This window comes from Mesoplodon densirostris, chromosome 5, assembly GCF_025265405.1.
Source record: "Mesoplodon densirostris isolate mMesDen1 chromosome 5, mMesDen1 primary haplotype, whole genome shotgun sequence".
Taxonomy (NCBI): Eukaryota; Metazoa; Chordata; class Mammalia; order Artiodactyla; family Ziphiidae; genus Mesoplodon; species Mesoplodon densirostris.
The window spans coordinates 133,712,362-133,731,828 of record NC_082665.1 but is presented as its reverse complement, the minus strand read 5'-3'; positions in this window follow the sequence as shown (position 1 = coordinate 133,731,828).

Here is a 19,467-nt window from a genome sequence, read left to right as displayed (position 1 = left end):
CCCAGAGGCCGGTCGGTAGCGGGAAGAGGTTGGGAAGAGAGGTTGGTTGTACGAGTGTTTCTGTGCTGGGCAAAAATTATCAGAGAAAGATGCCAATCTCCTTCATTTGTGTCTGTGCTGTCCTGAGGCCAAGTGTATTGCAGCATTATAGCCCAGGCACATAATTAACTAGCACTGGCTGCCAAGGAGTGAACATAAAGTAGATGTGCAATGCCATTTCTAGCTACTGAGGGGTAGGGTCTGTGTGAAGCATCAGTTTACAGGAGTTGCTAATGGGTTGGGCAGAGGGTCTGTGAATTAGTTGCCCCTTGACCTCACCCCCCATGTCAACACAATTGTAATTCCTAAGAAACAGGCATTACCGTTCTTTTAGCCCTGTGAGCTATTCATTGCTACATGGCAGATTATAGTAGATATACTTGCATTTCTAGTCTTTACTAGAAGCCTTTGGATGTATTTTTACAATTGAAAGATTTAGAAGGATTTTCACCTGCTTATAACTTGGAAGTTTGGCATGCAATGTAGGGGAAAAGATCAAGAAACATCATGTTATTAGCACTGGTCCATCTACAAATAAATATAGGGTGGTTTTTTTGCTGATATTTTTTTCATATTCTGGCCCAGTTTTATTTTGCACCAATGTGATCCCAAGTTACTGCTAGTTGTATTTAGTTTATGAATAGAAGCCCATAAGTGTTAATAGACTTTGTAACATTCACTGTAAGATGAATTATACAGGACATGGGAGATCTCATTAAGTCTTAAAGTTAATTTAATTTAACTGTTTTCTCTAAGAAATGTTTATCATAAAATATATGTGTATCTCCTCGTTGGTTATAAAATTTGGGGAAGTATGTACAAGTGCAGCTGCACGGACATTAACTTTCCAGCTGTCTTAATGAGGTTTCTTTGTTTTAGGGAAGAACAACTTGTTGAAAGCATCGAATTCTGTCTTACATTGCTGTCAGCAGCCTCTTTCAGATGTGGTGGTTGTGTGATCTGTGTCATAGTTGTTCAGTTAGAGTGAGAGGCTGACCTCTGAATCGTTGTTAAATTGTCTACTTGGAGCAAAGCTGCAAAGTTATGGTGAAATGCTGTACTGTGAGAAACTATTAGGACATTTAATACATCTGTGGCTTCACACGTGTGAGTTACCAGCTTGAAAATGATGGTGTTGATTACCTCCTGAATTACAGTTAACAACCACTGGCATCCACCACCAGCTGGCTTTAATTAGTATGTGTTGCTTTTTGGTATTAACTTTAACCATAATAGAGACCAAAGTGAACACTGATTTCTATATGTCTTTAATATGGTGTTTTATCTAGTGCTTTAAAATTATCCTGTGTAGTATTTAGATGACCTCATTGTCCATTTTGGCTCATGTTGTTTACAAGTGAAAATAAGAAACACTTGAACTGTATGTTTTTAAAGGGCAAAAAAGGAGTTGATGGTCGGAATGGCATTTCACTCATGTACAGTCATCCTGATAGACTAAAAGTACTGTTTGCCTTCCTGCAGACCGTGGATTTTATTTTCACATCTCATGCCTAATGTCTTATTCTGCCAATTATGCTTATTTTGAGGTTTAAAGAAATTACTTGATTAAAAATAATGTTGGCATTAAAAAAAACACCAAAACTATGGCTTACACATGGATGTAGTAAAAATGGATGGGGTTATATAAGCCGCATAATGAGTAACAAGTGGCTTGATATTACTCCTACCCCATTCCAGCCTCCCAGCCTGGGAGCAAACTGATTTTTCTTTTCTGGTACCAAATCAAATAGTTATTTTGGCTTCAGGTAGTCATTGCAGAAGTTTTGACTCTTACCTTTTGTCACTTTCCTGTGACTTAAAAATATGGAGCACAAGTTATCCTGACTGCTTTCTATTTAATAACATTTGTAAAAGCAATTTGCCCCAAGCCACCGCTAAGATACAGAACATAGTTTCAGGCAACCCACTTCTGGCAGAAACTGGAGAGAAGCCAAGAGAAAACTCAATCACAAATATTCCAAAGTGAAGGTGCACAATGTTCTCTTCACATTTTTATCTATGAGCTCCCTGAGAGCACGACAATGTCTTACTCACCTTTGATTCCCTCGGTGCCCAGCACTGTGTCCTGCAAAAACATGACGTAAATGTTCGCTAAATAAATACACAAATAATAAGTAAACTTTGACATTTATGCCAGGAAATCCAAACATTTGTCCTTTTACTCACTAACTATATCTGGTATTTTCCTCCTATGTAGTTTGAAGTATATTAATGTATGAAGTCTTCATAATTTTTTTGTGTGTCCTACAAAGTAAAAGCTGAAATAAAAGCTCTGTTCACAGGATTGATTTAAAATTTCAGATTTCTATCCCACATACTCTGAAATATACTAAGGTGGCTGGCTGCTCTGTAAACAAATTCATTCTCTCAGGGAAGTTGCTAAGAGAGACAGAACTTTGCCTGAAGTTGCCCTTTGGAGTAATCTGGAATGTCTTTTGGAGGTGACCTTTGGAATCAAAAGGTGAGAACACTCACCCACAGGGCAAAGAGGGGACTCCACCACAGCGTCCTCACGTTCTGACAGACACATATCTTTCTTGCTTCAGGCAGTATCTAGGACTGCTGCTCTTAGGCGGCTGTCCTGGTTATTCCTGAGAGTAGCTGACCTCCCAGAGGTTTTGCCTACACCTTCCTTAAGAAGAATGTCAGTCACTAAAATTATCTTAGTACAAGAATGCCGATTTGCCAAAGTTGGGAAATAATATGTTTTAGTAAATGGAATTCCATGTGGAGATTTCTGACATTTGAGGAAATGGAATACATAAAATGTACTTTAAACTTCAACTAGGTGAAAGCGATTTACCCCTCTGATAATTGAGAAAATTTTTCATATTTCTGCATTCTTTAGGATCCTGAAACATCTAATTCATTATCATTTTACTTATATATGCATGAAGAAAGTGCAGGAGGTTACACTGAATCCATAATAATTCTGTGACATAACCACAAAAACAAGTTATTTAAAAAAATAATTGCCATAAGCTATTTACTGACTTTTTCCTCTGGAAATATGTAACTGCTTAACTTTAACCCTATTAGTTGAAATTCACTCCTAGTTGATAGGTTATTGAATAAGCCTGGATGTTAAAAGAAAGACCATATTTCTTTGTTCTTCCATGCTTCTTGGCTTCTACTCCACAACCATGTAAGGACTTGAGGATATAATACAGAAAAAAAGTCATATAGAAAGATTATGTCTGAACAGTGAGAAAAATGAGCAGTGAGTGAAATTTAGAAATGAAAGTAACATCTGCAAAACCAACTTGATCACTTGGGGTGACCATAGAGAAAACAATAAGTGAAAGCACAGCTACTCAGTGTAGCACCTTGTTTCAAAGGTAGTACTTTCATCTGACTTTTTTGTTAGAGAATGAGAATAAGCTCATTCTCAGCTGAAATTTATAGTTAGTGAGCCTTTTCACCTGGATTAAGGGACGGTCTCTCCTGAAAGGGTTTGCATTTGTTCTGCCTAGAGTTCTAGGAGTATCATTGGTCCTAGAATGTATTTTATTTATTTATTTATTTATTTATTTATTTTATTATTATTATTATTTTTTTGCGGTTCTCGGGCCTCTCACTGTTGCGGCCTCTCCCATTGAGGAGCATAGGCTCCAGACGTGCAGGCTCAGTGGCCATGGCTCACGGGCCCAGCCACTCCACGGCATGTGGGATCTTCCCGGACCAGGGCTCGAACCCGTGTCCCCTGCATCGGCAGGTGGACTCTCAACCACTGCGCCACCAGGGAAGCCCTGTAGAATGTATTTTGTATTAAACCCTCTGCTACTTAAACTTCACTGACCAGATGAGTGCTGTAAACTTGAACCCAGGCCTGAGATGACTCATTCTTCAGTTGTTTTCCTTTGGCCCCTGGACTTTTTTCTTACTTTTTGCAAGCTCACCTATGCATTTAAAAGGATGTTTATTATATTTTATTCAGTGCATTTACCTTTTCTATAATTTTTCTGGAAATGAACATTGATGCTTTTTATTTCATAAATAAATGCTTTAGTATGCTTTACCATTTTACATTCGGGCCTTATCTTCTCATTTGTATAATAATTTAAGATTCTCAGATATTGAAAAAACTTTCTGAATGCTACTAAGGTCTCAATTTTGGACATGAATTATTTCTTGTGATCCTTCGAAGTTTACAAATCCATTTATATTTAACTTGCTGGAGTATGCATTTTTGAATGTTGGTTAAGTATCTTAGTAAATACTTAATAAATACCATCCATGGGCACATATTACTCTATTCACTTTGGTTTGATCATGTGTTTTCTTAAAGGTCCTAGATATCATATGCTTGCTGATGGTATTACTATACGAACACTGGTAAATTCAGTGGGTAAAAATTTCCAGGTTCCCTTCAAAAGTTGCATCTCTGAATCTATGGAAAAGTAAGGAAAGTCAATTGATGATGTATACCATGATGACAACTATCTACAGGGAAGTGTCCTAGGAGTAACTCATCCTTCATTTTGATTTGGAATGAACTCAAGGGAATGATGTAAATGATACTAGCCTGAAAGAGGATTACTTTTCATCTCTGAGAAATGAACTAAGATTAGTGTAAACTCACAATAACCGGTAATAAAACTATCTTAGATTGAAAAGGGATGATGATTTGATTGATTAATGGATCCCAAAAATTGAGATCAGAGGGAGTTTATCTGACATGCTACAGAAGAAAGGATGCTCTAACAGATTGACATCACATCTGCTTTTCCCAGAGGCAAGGACTTTATTCTGCCATAACATGATTAAAATAAACTAGTCCCTTATTTATCTATGATTTTCAAAGATGGTATAACCAAATATATTAATTCTCTAAATTAAAAAAATGTATGCCCCCCAATATTTATATATATAACACATACATATGTGTATATTCATACAAACACAAAGTGTGTAAACCAAACATATTAAACATAAATTTGTCCTTGTTTCAGGGTCTCTGTTAGGCCTTAGAGAATCTTGAGGTATGAGGCCATTTGTCTTTAATTGAAATGACTTGTTTTTTGAGATCTTATGTCTGCTTTTTTTTGAATGGGAGTTAGCTGTTTGTGTCTCTTCTCTGTGTTAGCTCTGGTTTCTTGCCTCTGGCGTTGTGACTCCTTTTAGCAATCCCCTTTACTTTTAATTTTCTATTTATAATCACCTGTGGCTTGTTTCAAACTGGGTAATCCCAGTTAGAATTAGTGTTCAAAATCAGAAAACATATTTGAGTGTATAATTTTCTTTTTTCCTGAAATTGGTAAGAATGACTCAATTTGCCAGGTTTATAAAATCATAGGTGAATTTGCAAAACTGACGTCCAGACTCTAAATGACAGGACTGTAAAACCCAGACTGAAATTTCCTCTTGTCTTACTCATTATATTACTTTTTATGACATTTGTTTTAGATTAGAAAAGAATATGAGAAATAAGCAAGAAAAACAAAAAATCCCAGAACAATCAAGATGATAGTTTTGCTGAATAAATATGCTGAGGCTGCATCAATCATGATGGACAATATAAACCTGACATCATTCATCCTGTTTCACTATTTGACAGATAGTTGATAAGTTTTAAAAATTTCCTTAGATTTTATGACAGTTTTGCTCATGTGGGGATACAAAAACTTCAAGTCTAGGTGATGAAAATATAAACTTTTGAAGTGTGAATGTGTGCAGCATTGAGATGGTTATAATTCCTGAAGTTTCTTGATGAACATTTATTTATTATTATCTTGGAGGCCCAGGTTTCACTTTTTAATTTAAATCCAACTATGTTCAATGTTTTGAATTCAGTCCTGGGTTTAACTAATGAAAGAAGTGAGGGTTGAGTACTGTGTTTCTCAAGCTTGGCTGCACATTAGAATGACCTAATGAGCTTTTAAAATTCTTAGTACCTCAGACCGATTAAATCAGGGTATTCTGGGATGTGCACTCAGGCGAAAGTGCTTTCTAAAGTGCCCCAGGTGATTTCATCATGAAACCAGAAAACCGCTGCTTAGTGATAAAGCCTTGTGGGGTTAGAGTCACCAAAGGGCCCAGCAGGTGCCATTGTAAACACATCTCGAAGCCCAGCTAGGCCAACTGGGCTGTTAATATATTCTTATTTAACTCCTTCTCACATAATATCATGGAGGTCTGTTCTAAAACCTTTATAAGTCTTCTTTATCAAATCATTTCACCCTTAATGTCTTCACTCTTAGCAGATGATTTGACTTCCTACCAAAAACAAAACAAAAAACAAAAAACAAAAAAGAGGCAATCACCTGGTATGAAATAGCTTAATTGTTCCTCACTACCTGTGGCCTCCTGCATTGCTACTTCCTTCTTAATTGCCGGAGCCAGTACCCTTGACTGCGTCCTCTTTTGTCTTCTAGGACTTTGCCCAAGTCAATCCCCCATTCTCTTGTCTCCACTCCTGCTTCTATGTGCTGCTTCTCCTTTCCTTGGCCAACCTTCCTCTCAAGCTGCCACCCTAATTCTTTCATTCTCTTCTCCTCCAGACCATTTGAATGCCTAATCTATAGTCAACATCTCAACTTCCTCAACACGAACTCTAGTCTGGCTTCTACTCTCACACTCTACCAAAAAGACCCTCTCGAAGGTCACCATCGATGATTTCCAATGGCCAGTTCCAACGATCCCTTTCACTCTTCACCCTCCTGGTGCCCTTTCTCTTGCTAAAACTCTTGACCTCTCCACCTCTCCATTGCTTTTTATGTGCTCTCTATCCCTAGCTGCCACAACCTCACTTCTCAGTCAACATCTTTCTTTTTCTCTGCCTATACTTTAAGTAGTTTTGTTCTATGGGGCTCTACCCTTAGCTAACTTCTAGTCTCTGTCTTTGGGCTTCAGCTAATACTTACATGTTGTTGGCTGATGACCCAACCTCTTTCCTAAGTGCTGGGCTTTTATATTCATCCACAGATACTGCAAAAATCTCAAAAATCTTTATGCTTGGAACGAACCACTGCCACCTCTGCAAAACTAAATCCCAAACAAATGAAGTGAATTAAAACAAAACAAAAAAAAACACAGCAAAGAGACTCCTTCCTTCTCTGTTATTTGTGTAATAATTTCCCCAGTCAGCTAATCCCCAAACTGCTGTATTTTTAGTCACTCAGTGAGATGTTCTAACACTATAATGATCCTTTAACTCCAACTCTCTCTGTATTCTAATGCCTGAGCTAAAGGAAGGAACTCTTTTTCTCCCACACAAATTATTAAGGTGTCCTTTTACAGTGCCACCAAGGTGATTTTTAAAAAAACAAATTTTATCCTATTAAGTTTCTGCTAAAATTTTTCTGTGGCTGTCTGTTGCTTTCTAAGCTTCCTCATATTTTTCCCACAGCACTGACTCTTCCTTCGTCATGTGTTCTACCCATCCTTTGCAAGCTCCTTGCTGGCAGAGCTTTCAACTCCTCTCACCCCCCACTCTATTCTCCCTGTATCTGCTCTACCCTGGCACTACACTGCACTGATCCCTCGGTCATCCTTCTCAGATACTGCTTATTATCTCTAGATTTCCTCTCCTTAAAGAATCCTATTCTTTAAGATTCATACCAAGTATTATTTCTTCTCTGAAGTTTTTTTTTCTGAAAGTCATTCTCTTTTTCCATTTCTGCCTGTACTGTGGAGTTAGTCACTTCCTAATTTGGGTTCATGCTGAGAGGATGATAGAATTCATCACATTTTTTTGTAATTATTTTACCTTAAATTTCACTTGTGAGAATAAGTGTGCTCTCTTTGTATTGATTAAACTACAGATAATGAAAAGCTCCACTTGGATTACTAACCCCAATTCCATTCTCTTTCCAAGAAGTAACCATGCTTTTCATTCTAATATGAAAGCTTATAGATGCTTTACTATAATTTGCATGTACACATAGGAAAATACAGAATTAATTTTAAAAGCTTTCTTGAAATCTAATTGATTTATGATAAACTGCACATATGCTAAGTATATAACTTGATTAATTTTGACATACATGTATACCTGTAAAACTGTCCAAGTTTCCTCCTGTTACTTTATAATTGCTCTCTCCCAACCTTTCTTGACCCTTAATAGCCAGACAACCACTGTGTTGTTGTTTTCTGTCATTATGTTTACATTTCCTAAAATTTTATATGAATGGAATCATACAATGTGTAGTATTTTCTTTTCTAGCCTCTTTCACTCAGCAAAATTATTTTGAGATTCATCTATATTGTTGTATTCTTTTTTACTGCTGAGTAGTATTTCATTGTATAGGTATTTATCCATTAACACATTAATGGACATTTGGATTACTTCTGGCTTCGGCTGTTACAGATAAAGCTGTTGTGAACATTTGTGTACAAGTCTGTAGGAGCACATGCTTTTATTTCCCCTGGGTAGATAGAGAGGAATGGAATGGCTAGGTCATGTGGGTCACATGAGTCTTTTTAAGTTTGTTTTACATATAATCTCCAGAGTTTTTAATTGTGTCGAGTGAAAGGAATGGGTAAATTACATGTACTTCATCTTCCTGGAAGTGGAAGTTGAGCCCCGAATTCAGTTTTTATATCTGTGGTATCATAGAAAGATACTTGGTCTTTGTCCCTGGTTCCTGATACAGACCTCCTAAAACCTTGGAATTTCTAAGTGAGTAGGAGTAGAAGGAGTACTTGCTGAGCTGTTGAGATGACTATTGGTGAGCCCCTAGATAATTTCCAGATGGGGACTGGTTGCCAGAGAAACCAAGACTTAATCAGAAGCCTGGAACTTTCAGTCTCATCCTCCTCCCCATCTCTGGAGAGGGCAGAGGGACTGAAGAAGGTTAGTGATCGATCATGCCTACGTGACAAAACCTCCATAAAAACCCCTACAAGTTTCTGGGTTGGTGAATACTTTGAGGTGCTGGGAGGGTGATGCACCTAAAAAGGATGGGGAAGCCTTGTGCCCTCCCTCCATACCCTGCCCCATGCGTCTCTTCCATGTGGCTGCTTCTGAGTTGTATGCTTTATAATAAACCAGTAAAGGTAAAGTCAGTGTTTTCCTGAGTTCTGTGCGTCATTATAGTGAATTATTGAACCCGAGGTGGGGTCTGTAGTCAGCTAGGCGGAAATACAATACAAGTAGCTGGGCACCTCATTTGTGGCTGGCATCTGAAGTTGGGGCAGTCTTGTGGGACAGAGCCATTAACTTGTGGGGTCTGATCTAACTCCAGGTAGTTAGTGTCAGAACTGAATTGAATTGTTGGACACCACTTGATGTTGGACAATCAGAGAATTGGTTGGTATCAGGAGGAAAGCCCCTGTAATATCTCTTTAGTTCTGTGAGATTGTCCAAATATCTACCAAAAGCTCTGACTCTTAGCTGCAGTTCCTCTGCTTGGTTTCTCAGTCCCTTGTTCTATGCCTAGAATTGGCAAATGCCTTAAGAGAAAAGGTGGCTCACAAAATGTCAGTTCACCTCTCTGGAGATTCCCTTCTCTCTCTGATCTTGTCCTCCCACATACTGGTTCTCTTCTCAGCTTTCCCTTTTCAAACAGATGTGGATTTTTTATTGTTTGTTTTACATCTAGCTGCATAGTACAGATATTAGTCTGCTTCAGCCTACTCCATCAGAGGCAAAAGTGGAAGTCTGAGATCAAAAAAACATTATAGTAATGTCAACTTGTATTATTAAGTGAAAATATTTGCTAATCTGGTTAATTTTATGTGTAAGAACTCTGCCAGATACCACCATGGCAATGCAGCAGTTTCTTAAATAGACCCAATTCTGCCTTTATGGAACTTCAGGTTGGAGAATCAGATGTTAAATAATGACATGGATAAATATAGAATTATAAACTGTGATAAATGCTAATAATATAATACCTAACTGATGGATTTTTTTACACAAGCAGGTCTTTGCTTAAATGTCATCTTACAGGTATGACCTTCCTTGCCTGTCTTACCTGCAGCATGTCTTAGGCCCCTTACTCTGCTTTTTATCCCCCATTATTTGATAGATCTATCTATCTATCTATTTATTTTTAAATTGAAGTATAGTTGATTTACAATGTCATGTTAGTTTCAGGTATATAGCATGGTGATTCAGGTATATATATATATATATATATATATTTATTTATTTATTTATTATTCAGGTATATATATATTATTTTTCAGTTTTATATATGTATATATATTCTTCTGCAGATCCTTTTCCCTTGTAGGTTATTTCAAATATTGAGTATAGTTCCCTGTGCTATACTCTAGGTCCTTGTTAGTTATCTATTTTATATACAGTAGTGTGTATATGTTAATCCCGTCCTCCTAATTTATCCCCCCCCTTCCCCTTTGGTAACCATAAGTTTGTTTCCATGTCTGTGGATCTATTTCTGTTTCGTAAATAAGTTCATTTGTATCTTTTTTGTTTTTTTTCAGATTCCACGTATAAGCGATACCATATAATATTTGTCTTTCTTTGTCTGGCTTACTTCATTTAGTATGATCATCTCTAGGTCCATCTATGTTGCTGCAAATGGCATATCTCATTCTTTTTTTATGGCTGAGTAATATTCCAGTGTATACATATACCACATCTTTTTTATCCATTCATCTGTCAATAGACAGTTAGGTTGCTTCCATGTCTTGGCTATTAAATAGTGCTGCAGTGAACATTGGGGTACATGTATCTTTTTGAATCATAATTTTCTCTGAATATGTGTCCAGGAGTGGGACTGCAGGATCATATGGTAACTCTATTTAAAAAAAGAAAAAGCTGTTTACTTCTGGTTGTTTGTCTCCCCCACTAAAATGAGACCTCCCTGAAGAGAAGGAGTTTGTCCATTTTTTTCACTGATGTATCTGTACATTTTTGTGCATGGTTGATACTCAACTTTTTTAAAATGTTGAATGCATGACTTTTTACTACATGCTGACCACATTTGTGCATTTAATTTTCACTTACCCTACTGTTGTTCGCTGAATGATGGCCAACCACAGATACCAGGTTCTAATCCCTGAACCCTGCAAATGTTACCTTATAAGGGAAAAGGGTCTTTGAAAATATGATTAACTTAAGGATCTTGACATGGGAATATTATTCTGGATTATCCCAGTGAGCCCTAGTTCCAATCACAAGTATCCTTATAAGAGAGAGTCAGAGGGAGATTATGTATCAAATCTGAGATTACAGAAAAGGAGGGGGCATTGTGACCATGGAAGCAAGAGGTTGGAGTGATGCGGCCACAAGTCACAGAATGCTGGCAGCTACCAGAAGGTGGAAGAGAAAAGGAATGTATCCGCCCCTAGTGCTTCCAGTGGGATAATGGCCCTGCCAACACCTCAGTTTTGCAACAGTGAAACTGATTTTTGACTACTGGCCTCCACAACTGTGAGAGACCGAGTTTCGGTCACATTAAGTCACCAAGTTTGTGAGTAATTTGTTACAACAGCCATAGGAAACTATACACCTATGACCGTGGTATTGTTAATCATGATTCCCATTTTACCAGTGAGGAAACTAAGACATAAAAAATTTAACAACTTCCAAAAGGTAATATGTCTTTACTTGATAGCATCAGTGTTCAAACCTTAACAAGTTGTTAAGTGTCTAATTGCATTGGTGGGTCATACAAATCTTAAATTAAATATGTAGCAGTTTAAGTCAAGACTTGAAGGATGAGTAGGGATTAGTCAATGAAATGTGGAAGAAGAGAGCTCATGCAGTGCAAAAGCGCTCAGTCAAGAAATTTAAGTGTAGCTCATTTGTAACCTATGTAGCACAAAGTTGTGGAGGAAGGCTGGATCACCTTGTAAAGTTTCTAAAGATTTTGGATATTATCCTAGTGCAATAGGAACTAGGGTTATATAGTGGAACTGTATAATCAGATTTTTATTTTAGTAATTACTATGATTTCTATATGATGAACAAAAACACCAAATCAAGGCAAGAACAAGCTAGAGAATATTATCAGGATCCATCACAGTAGTCTAGGCAGAAGGTCATTTAGTCTTGGATTGAGATGATGATAGAGGAGATACAGAGAAGTGAACATATTTGAGGAAAAAAATATGTAAGAGATAATTTAGATGTGGGAGATGAGGGAGAGAGAGCAAAGTCAAGAATGATTCCTAGGTTCCCAGCATGAGCATTTGTATGAACAGAATTGTTAATTTATTAGAAGGGGAATATTGGGTGGAGGCCCTTTGTGTGTGGGAGGGAAATCAAAAGCTGAGGTGTAAACCTGTTAAGTTTGAAATGCCTTGGAAACAAAGAATAGAGATGGCACACAGGCAGTTGGTTAAATTGTTCCAGACTTAAGAGGAAAACTATATGTCAGAGATGTATATTTGGAAGATCAAAATCTAGGGAAAGGCTATAGAATGAGAACATGGAGAGTCTAGTCTTAGGTCCAAGTCCTGGGGAATTCCAAACCTTTGCTGTCAAGGAGAGCTAGCTAAAGAAATTGAAAAGAAGTGTCCAGAGGATGGAAGAAAAGCTAATAGAGTTTTTCATAAACTGAAATCATAGACTCATGATAATGATAATATTGTTAACTCTGTTGAATGCCGCTGAGAATTATAGAAAGATAGGGACTAAATTCTGGTGTTTGGATTTAGTAACTTGGACCTTACGAAGAAGAATGCATAGAACAGTGTGGGCAGAAACCAGAAGTGAATGTGCTATGAACACCATCCGTTGTCTAACCAGCATCCTCACCTTTTTTTCCTTGATTTTGTTCTAGTCTACCATGTTCTTTCACTACCTGCAACAGCCCATGTAACTCAAGAGATGCTTACTCCATTTTCAGCCCCAGGTAAAGTTATTCAAAGTAAATTGTGGTAATACTGCGTTCCCCATCTCTACTGGTTTAGAATTCAGATTTAAGCTAATCATCATATAGCATTCCTCTGGTGACTGTTAACGGTCCAAGATTGGACACAGGATCTTATTTGTCCAATCAAACTGAAGAGAACTTTTATCCATTGGCTGAAAGAGAGGTCCACCATTTTTCCTGATGGATATGAAAAAGGAAGCATGTTTTCCTAGTTGATGCCAGAAGCTGTCTTATGACAAAGAAGGAAGTCTGTCCAGGTCAAAGCTAAAACACAGAGGAAAGAAGAGCTCAATGGATTTTAGAGATACTAAATTGTGGCCTATGCATGCATGAGATCATACTTTTTATTACTGTTTAAACCAAAGTCATCCTCATATGAATAATGAAGAGATGAAGATGTAGAGTCAATGTATCTGGACATTTATTTCAAGGTGATTAGCCATGGAGGAGAATACAGAGATAGTGTGGGTGGTCGAATGCTAAAAGGAAGAAGAAAACGTTAGATGAGACAGAGAAAATAATTGAGCAAGGTCCATGAGCTGATAAGATGAACAGATCCAAAGCACATGGGAATGAAAAAGATGATTCCTCAGTTATAACAAGAGAGTAAAAGAATAGATGTAGATGCAGGAGGTTCTGCATATTTATTGGAGAAATCAAGAGAGATTTTGCTATTAAATAGCTTTTATTTTCTCAATGAAGTTAGATAACATGTTGTCTGCTGGAAGATGGAGCTGGCATGGAATGGTGGTTTTTAGGAGCTTGAAGAAGTCATGAAATAGTAATTACAGAGAGTGGGTATATTAGATTGTATTAATGTCACCAATTCTTCACTGCTTCATATCTTTACACTCTTTATCACATAACTTTGCAGTTATTTCCACAGAAGAGGCAGATAATATATCTACTTTCTGACTTCAGGTATGACTGTGAGATTTGCTTTGGCCAAAAGAATGAGGTGGATGTGACTTTATGTCGGTTCTTAGCTTAGATCCTAAAAGGCCTTGCACATGGATGCTTGATTGCTTGGTTTGCAGCTAATGCCTTAAGAACATGTCTAGGATCTCTTGCTTATTCTAGGAGGAAGATGAGTCATATGTGGGGCAGAGCTGCCACAGCTGAGCTGTCCCAGATGGGTCTGGCCTATATTAGACAGCCCCCAACGGATTTGCAGATTTTGTATTTCTTTTTAGGTGGTAACAGGTAACTGATACTCTGAGAAAGTCAGCTTATTAGGGAAACTTAATATTAGGACTATTTGAAGGCCCAGTTAAAGCTGGAGATTATAAATTAATAGTGATATTTATCTGTCCAGTTAGGGAATTTTCTCCTGCAGAGCTGAGCTTCGGGGTATAAGAATATGGAAGGCAGATGAATGAGTTGGCAAGTAACAAGAAGTGCCTGATGGATATTGAGAAGTCAGAGATGTTAATGGGTCAGATAATGCATTGGCATTAAAAATAATGTAGCCATGGGTATACTTAAATACAGTAAACTAGTGAATATAACAAAAAATAAGTGAACTCATAGACATAGAGGACAAACTAGTGGCTACCAGTGGGGAGAGGGAAGGGAGAGGGACAATACAGAGGTAGGAGATTAAGAAGTACAAACTATTATGTATAAAGAAGCTACAAGGATATTTTCTACAATAAGGGGAATACAGCCAATATTTTAAAATAACTAAAAATGGAGTATATACTTTAAAAATTGTGAATCACTATATTGTACACCTGTAACTTATAATATTGTACAGCAACAATACTTCAATTAAAAATAATAAAATAAAATAAATAAGTTGGAAAAAAAGAAAGTTGTGATTAGAAAAAAGGTAACATTTGAATATGTGATAATGAATATCAACAGTTCAAGGTTGTGACTACAGAAGTGGGTAGCTAAGGTAGAAAAGAAGATCCAAGGGATGAAGAAGTGTAGGAACTGAGAGGTTAGGGATGACTAATCTGTGGTTGTCAAGTCACTCAGGATGCTTGGCAGAAGCTGCAGTAGAGAAGGAGACTTGGTTTGGAGGAGGGCATTGGAAATTGTTTTGAATTTTATAGCTCCTACTGTTATTAGGATATACTTCTGAATTATTTTAAGCAGTAAGAATCTACGCTAACCAAAATCTTTCATCGCTAACCTTCAGTGGCTCAGTGTTATATCCACCAGAAATTTTAGTAGGGTTGCATATTTGTATATTTAACAATAGTTTAGTAAATTCCTAATAGGGAAAAAAGCTTAGAAATTACTTCTGATGATAAAAGTTAATCTCTTCCTAGCAGTGGAGGGTCTTGTGATTGTATAAAATCTATAACCTTCACTTAGTAATTCAAAACATGCTGGAACAATACCCAACTCAACATTCTACTGAATCATATGTCAGTCCTTGGCTTTTAAAACTCTCAAGGGGTGATTTTCAAAGGCTTTGGTTACATATAACAATATCTTTTTCTTGGTAAGTGTTTCCTTGGAGAATTAGGTTCTACAAAAGTAAATTTCTAAAGTAACTGAAAGTTAAGCTTCTCAAGAAAAAACTGCTTTAATTTCAGCCATATTTGATGGAAACATTTATAACAGGAAATATATATATTATAGTATAGTCATACTTATGTCTATACATCATAGTTATGAACATCAGTTAGGTAATTGCTGTGGTAGAGTGACTCTGAAGACAACTGAATGAATTTTGTTTAGTTTCTTCTTTCATTGTCAAAATATCTCATTTCACCACTAGTATATACATCTACCTTTGGAAGTCCTCCCTTTCTTCCTAATTGTTTTTTTGCTTCTAATTTATTTCAGGACTGGGAAATCATATAGCCAAACTTATTCAATTACATGTAAAGTAGAAATAAATAGTCTTTAAGTAAGTACCTAAAAGAACTTATTCATAATATTTGTTAGAAATATTTTACCTGCTAAGGGGCTTTTTAAAGGTATCTGGTTCTGAACACTTGAAGTTTCTGTTACATGACTTCAAGATCAGCAAGATATTACTATACCTTTTATAAAGATTTTGATTTAAACTTTTTTCTTATGTATACTCAAGATGAATAGAATTGCTATTAATATTAATCAACTGAAATCTTCATATCTTAGATAAGCATAGCCTCATGACATTTTAAAGCTTCAGAAGGCCTTAGAGAACATTGTTCCAAGTTAGGTTTAATATCTTATTGTCAAAAAATATTTTGAGAGAGCCATCTATAAAGGATATTGAATATCTTACTCTAAGAACGAGGGATATTAAAAAGTATGATATGAATCTCTCACTCAATCTGATTTTCTTGATTTTGGTTGAGCAGAAATTGAAACTGGAGTTTCCTAATATTAAAACTAAATATAGTTTTTATACTTCATTTATTTAAAACTCATCTTCATAATGTTCAGTAAACTGTCTTAGAGTATATAGCTAAAGAAAAAGATACCCTCAACTCACACATGAATATATTCATCACTGTTTAATATCAAGCATAGTTAGGAACCTACAAATGGGTCATTAAGCATTTAATATTAATGACAGATATGGTTCCTAAATTTAGAAGACATAGTCAAACTTGTTCAAAACAAGACTGCTTTATATTTGAATTTATAAAGTAGTTTTACCATCATAGTAATATACAAGATGAGCCACTGAACTTTAGAGGAAGAAATGATGCTGGTGATAGTCCAATTACAGACTTACTGAGCTTTGAAATAATTTAATCTTCTTCGGAGAAATTGAACCTTAGAACATTTAAGTAAATTTCCCATGGTTACATGGGGAGTATTTTCTTTCTTTCTTTGTTCATTCATTCATTTAGTCCTCACACATTTATTGTATATCTAGTGTGTTCCAGGAAGTATATAAGGCCTTTGGACTACACAACTAAAAAAAATGACTTCTAAGAAGTTCATAATCTAATGGCAAAAATGGGACTATTATCCAACATTAGAACTAGACTTCTGATTCTTGTTCTTGGTTGCTTTCCAGTATATACTGTCACACCTCATTCAGTTCAGAAAACCTTGGTTCTATTCTGAGGCCTCTAACTTTGGACGAATTATTTTCAGGTCTTTAGGACCTAATTTCCCATTTTTAACCTAAAAATAAACTTCTCAGTCTATCTACCTGGGCTACTTTAATAATAATAATATAATATGTGTGAAAACATTTTGAATTGTGCATATAGAGTAACAGGGAAGGGAAGAAAAGTTAAAAGATTTATCTAAGTTCACTCAGCTAGAAAAATATAGAATCCAGATTTCCTGACCACTGTGTCAGGAAGGTATTGTTCTTATTCCGTTGCTATTGTCCTTCTTTTGGTTACTATCTGGATAACTTGAATGAAATCTGTACAAACAATGGCTTCTGAACTTATTAAATAAAATGTTAGTGTATTAGTCAGGGACCTCCGGAGAAATAGAACCAATAAGATGTGTATATATAGAAAGATTTATCTTATGGAATTGTCTCACATGATTGCAGAGGCTTAGAGAGTCCAAAATCTTCCTGGGGGAAGTGGCTAGCAGGCTAGAGACTCAGGAAAGAGTGGCAATTAAAATCCAAAGGCAGTCTGCCATAGAACCATAAAGATCCTATGTTGCAGATAAATTCTGAAGGCAGTCTTTTTTCTTTTTATCTTTATTGGAGTATAATTGCTTTACAATGTTGTGTTAGTTTCTGCTGTATAACAAAGCACGGAGCTGATCTCCCTGTGCTGTGTGGCTGCTTCCCACTAGCTATCTGTTTTACATTTGGTAGTGTATATATGTCCATGCCACTCTCTCACTTCGTCCCAGCTTCCCCTTCCCCGTCCCCACCAGGGTCCTCAAGTCCATTCCCTACGTCTGCGTCTTTGTTCCTGTTCTGCCCCTAGGTTCATCAGTACTGTTTTTTTAGATTCCATATATATGTGTTAGCATACAGTATTTGCTTTTCTCTTTCTGACTTACTTCACTGTGTGTGACAGACTCTAGGGAAGGCAGTCTTATAGAGAAATTTCTCTTTCTTGGTGATATCAAACTTTTGTTCTATTCGGGTCTTCAGCTGATTAGGTGAGCCCCCCCCCCCCCATTATGGAGAGCAATCTGCTGTACTCAAAGTTCCTAATTTAAATGTAAATCTCATCCCAAAACACCTTCACAGAAACATCCAGAATAGTTTTTGACCAAATATCTGGGCACTGTGCATACAGGCAAGTTGACACATAAAATCAACCTAGGTTATAAACATGTATTAATCAATTGTAAATACATGTTTATAACCTGGATTCTAGTCTAACTTACTTTAGAATAAATGTAGGAGACATTATGTTACCGTTCCAGGTCAGTTTTTCAACTGAAAATTAAATATTCTGAATAGATGGTATCATATTCTATTATTCATCTTGGACCCTGAATTAAAACTAATTAGAATTTGATTTAAAACAGTTTAACAAGGAAATAATCATACAATTTATTCATCAACAAATATTCATTTAATAAGTTAATTTAGAGATTCTACTGTTAGGTGCCACCTCAAGCATTAATCTACATTATGAATTCAAATTAAACTCTTAAAAAGATTTTGCTTTCTAAAAGTGAAAGTTGCAAAACTCAAGATTCCGTATTTGCTCATTTCCTATTTATTTCCCTTTGTTCACCAGTCATATTCCTTTTCATTAATCTTACCTAGACCTGTTAATGTATTCAATTTAAATTCCAAATAATCAACAAATCTACTAATAAACCAGCCAAGCAACAAATATCCATCTTGCACAAGCTATTTGACGAAGCAATTCAAAGTCTTGAAATATACCTCAGATATATGCTTCTATCTGGGGGAAAAAATGAGACTTCAGTTCTCAAAGGAACACTTCTCATTATTTTAGACCAAACAATCTTTTACTAAACAGAAAGGGCATAAAATGCCATCTGCCTTAAGTAAATAACTTTAAGGGAGGTTTAAAAATTTTTCAAAACAGCAAAGCTATGAAGCACTATGCATAATAAATGCTCATTTGTATGATGCAATATTAATAAAGTACAAACATTTTCATGTCTGAAATCAGGCCAGTTTCCTGAGCAGCTTTGAAGAGTGATATCTTAAGTATTTAGTTTAAAATTATTCTAATTTTATTCAAAACTATAATGTTATAAGCACAATGGCCGTGCTTGGTATTAGAACAAGAGCAAGGTTAAGTAGTTTTTGTCCTGGTTACTTTACTCACTAGCTGCATGACTTTGTGCTGTCTTTTTACTCTTTTTCTAGACCTTAGAGCAGAATGAGTTTTCCGCTGTAACTTGGGGATAAAGGTAAATACCTTAATGAAAGCAAAATGCCCATTCAACACACTGAGGATTCTAAGCCAATCACACTCAAGGTATATGTCCTGAACTTGGGGTTGCCTTATATCATACAGTAGCATAGGGTTATGGTCAATTATACTTTGTAGTAAATGACATTATAAATAGAGGTTTGGATTAAATATAATTTTAGGGATTTGACTATACATGAAATTCAGTAGTTTCATAGACATTAGATAAAAATTCTCATAAACACAAGTAAAAGAGCTACTAAGAAAATCAAATTTTACCTATACAGTTTCAAGCTTTAAAATACCTTCTTTTGTAGAGTTAACAGTACTCCCTACTACTT